The sequence below is a fragment of the Periplaneta americana genome, chromosome 16 (genome assembly GCF_040183065.1).
Source record: "Periplaneta americana isolate PAMFEO1 chromosome 16, P.americana_PAMFEO1_priV1, whole genome shotgun sequence".
NCBI classification, from domain to species: domain Eukaryota; kingdom Metazoa; phylum Arthropoda; class Insecta; order Blattodea; family Blattidae; genus Periplaneta; species Periplaneta americana.
The window spans coordinates 108,592,566-108,596,844 of record NC_091132.1 but is presented as its reverse complement, the minus strand read 5'-3'; positions in this window follow the sequence as shown (position 1 = coordinate 108,596,844).

Here is a 4,279-nt window from a genome sequence, read left to right as displayed (position 1 = left end):
CTCCTGGACTGAAGTTCAGTAAACTTATCTTGTGTCTGCCAGCATCTCATTAGTACTAATATTGACTTGTTAAATGGTTGATTAGGTTACTGATTCAATACTAGTGTTACATTCTTGTTCTCTCTACATGTATTATTTTTTGTGTTTTATTCTGATGGTATAGTACTGAAGACCTGATGGTCTTAACTCCACCAGATTAAATAAATAAAATTGAATAAATAAACAGATGGATGGATGTGTAGGCAGGACAGACAGATAGATACAGCAAGGTAAGACAATTAGATTAGATGAATAGTAAGCTTATATATTACATAGATACTGTAGATAAACTTTGTCAGACATAAAAAAGTATGAATGAATAAATTAATGAGCCTATTTTGTCCCATGAAGGACTAAGACCTCAAAGGGAGAGCTCAGTTTAGAACTCATGAGGTGAGCTAGTCCACGAGAGTTATAAGTTGAGTTCACACCTTAGTAGTTTCCTTCCTCATACTACACTTTCCTATGCTCTTTGAACTATCACTTGGAGAATTAGTGTGGTGATTGCTGTTAATTTTCCTTTTGATAACTCGTTTTATGGACTCATATGAAAAACTGTAGTTCTTTACGTTTATTTTAGTTCCTTTATTGTCCAACATATCAGCTTTCTCATTACCATATATTCTACAATGGGCTGGGATCCATTGGAGAACTGTCTTATTTAATAATGTTAGCATAATGGTAATTATGAAAACATAATGTTAATTATTATAGCTGTTGTAGATGAATAGATTTGTTTGTATTCTTTTTCAATGGTGATTATTATTAATTTTATAACTAATGGTGGGTACTTTTAAAAATGAATATCGTCGTTGATTCTTTGAAACCTCCTATGCGACAGTACAGAGCATAGTTTTCAGGGGAAAGGAAAAAGTAACTAAATGTCAATAGGTGTACAGTTGTCAAAGGAAAAAGTGCCCGCTCTCTTGAAGCAAAGTTCCCTTCGTGTATCTTCGTTGTTGTTGGACCACGTTGCCTGATATCTACAGCTATAATTAAAGTCTTCTGTGTGTTACTTCATAGCGTAATAGTATCGTTTCGGCCTTTCATTCGTGAGGTCCTGCGTCCGAATACAACTTCGTGCTTTTTATGTTCTTTTTTTTTTTTTTGTTTTTTTGTGTTTTTTTAAGAAAGAGAGAGAGAGACAAAATATACATAATTACTCCTTTCTCTTTTACGATCATTTTAGTAATTAACATCAGGTTCATTAATGTATTATGCCATGACTTTATCATTATGACATTGTGGCTGTAAATGGAAAGAAAAGAGATTTTATTCTCAACAAAAATATCTTTCGTGGCATAAAGAAAACAAACTTACTGGCATCTGCCTTAGAACATTCAAACACTTAAGCGTTCAGAAAACAAAACAAAAAGCCACAATTCAATATTTAGTCTATCTTCCCTTTATCTCGATCACATCTTGCAGTCGAATGGGCATGGAATCGAGTAGTCTTTCCAAATAGCCACTGTTCTTAGACACGACATTCCAGGCATTCTGAACATACATAAGTTTTCTGCTCATGGGGCAGATCTTTCATTGCAAACTCACCATTCTCCAATCTTTCCTATTTTCTGCCTCCCTCTTAGTCTCTGCATATGATCCACATATCCTAATGTCGTCCATTATTCTTCTCAACCAGAGACCCAACCAATTCCTTTTTCTCTTTCTAATCAGTTTCAGCATCATTCTTTCTTCATCCACTTTTTCCAACACAACTTCATTTCTTATTCTGTCTGTCCACTTCACACGCTCTGTTCTTCTCCACATCTAAAATGCTTCTATTCGTTTCTCTTCATTTTGTCGCAATGTTTATGTTCCTTCCCCATACAATGACACACTCCACACAAAGCACTTTACTAGTCTCTTCCTTAGTTCTTTTTCCAGAGGTCCGCAGAAAATGCTCCTTTTTCTATTAAAAGCTTCCTTTGCTCATGTTTGCCGTTTTTCTTGGGAAGAATAAATGCGGTAACTTCCCGTTGCTTTCTGCACACTACTGTCTCTTTCGCATCTTATTAGATCCCAGGGGGCCCAAACGTGGAGATGAGGAGAGTGGATTTGACTAATTGAGCCCTCCAGACTTCATCGAAATTCACTGCAAGGGTTAAATATTAGTTCTATCAGGATGTTTGACCCGATCAGAGACCGGGGAATCCCAATTAGCCTTTGCCCCCCATATCCTGGACTAGCTTCTACAAATTATCAGAAAATCTTGGAGGGAGATTGGCCAATTTTTTCGAAAATGTTTCCACACTTGTGGCCTCGTAGCTCAGCAGAAAAACGTCGGAATTTAAATGTCAACGGCTCAGGTTCAATTCCTCCTCACTATTTTTCATTTTATTGTAGTTCAAGATAATGTGATGTAATAATGTAAAAAGAAAAACTAACACCAGTATTATACAACTATATTGTTCCAAATCTAATATTAAATTTATGTTTTTTATATCGCTAAAAACGATAACTGAATGTAAATTATAACTTGAATATTTTTTATATCGCTAAAGAATGATAACAGTATAAATAACTTGAACATTATTTATACAGTATCACTAAAGAGTGATAACGGAATATAAATAATAAATATCGGCTTGTTTAATTAATATAAGATATTATATAATATATATTTAATTATTTAAATAAAATAACCCAATTTATAAAGATGAATATTTATTTGTATTATAGTAATTACTTACATAAAATATGGATTATTTATATCGCGAAAGAACAATAACAGAATATAAATAACTTTAATATTATTTATAACGCTAAAGAACGAAAACAGAATATAAATGACAACTTTAATATTATTTATATCGCTAAAGAACGATAACAAAATATAAAAACGTGAATATTATATCGTTAAAGAACGGTAAAAGAATACAAATGATAACTTGAATATTATTTATATCTCTAAAGAACGATAACAGAATACAAAGAATTAAAACTTGACTATTATTTATATCGCTAAAAGAACCATAACAAAATACAAATAACTTGATATCGATAAAGAACGATTACAGAATATAAATGATAATTTGAATATTATTTATATCGCTAAAGAATGATTAAAAAATAAAATGAAAACTTGAACAAGGCCCGAACTCACAATCTTCGAATCATTAAGTGAGCACTCTACCTCTGGTCTACGAGACGCAGGTACGGAATAATTCCATAGTTCCGGAACTGCTTCTACAAGCACATGCATCGTGTAACATTGCCATGACCCGAAGTGGACTTAGAAAATATTCGCTGTTCACGAGTGCGGCCACTTTTTTTTTTTTTTTGACAACTGTACACTGATCCTCGATGTCATCATATTGACCAAAGTTTTCTACCGAATTATCTAATATCCTTATGTAGGCCTACTGATATGTAATGACTTTTTCCTTCCTCCTGAAAGAATTATGCTCCAAAAATTTTCAAAATTCTAAAAAAGTTTCAAAATTATTCAAAATTTAAAAAAAATTCCAAAATCTTCAAAAATTTTCAAAATCTAATTTTTTTTCAAAATTCCAAAAATTTTCAATATTCAAAAAAAGTTTGAAAATTTTCAAAATTCCATTCAAAATTTAAAAAAATTTTCAACTTTCCAAAACTTTAAAAACATTTTCAAAATTAAAAAAATTAAATATTCAAAATTCCTAAAATTTTCAAAACTAAAAAAATTCAACATTTATCAAAATTCCAAAAATTCTCAAAATTTTTCAGACGTCAAAAAAATTTTCAAAAATTTTTAGAAGTCAAAAAAATTTCAAAATTTTCAAAAATTTTCCCAGCCTGCCGGGGCTGCAATGCGGGTAGCACAGAGCCTGCCTGATCTGCTTGGCGGGTAGTCCTGAGATTGTCGGGTCTTCTAGGTGGGTAATCCCGAGCCTGCCTTGCCTGATAGGCACTTACACCCGAACTTGCCAGGGCTGCTAGAGGGGTAGCCCCTATTCTGCCCGAGCTGACAGGGGGATAGCCCTGATCCTGCTGGGACTGTCAGAGAGTTGCACCAAGCCTTTTTGAAAATTTTGAGGAATTTTGAAATTTTTTGGAATTTCGACAGACTGAAAATTTTTTGAAAATGTTGAAAATTTTGAAAAATATTGAAAATTCTGAAAATTTTGAAAATTTTTGTAATTTTGACAAAAAAGCGTTAAATATTATCAATAATTTTCCAATTTTTGTCAAAATTCCAAAAATATTTCAAAATTTTAAAAAAATTCCAAAAATATTTCAAGATTTCCAAAATTTTTCA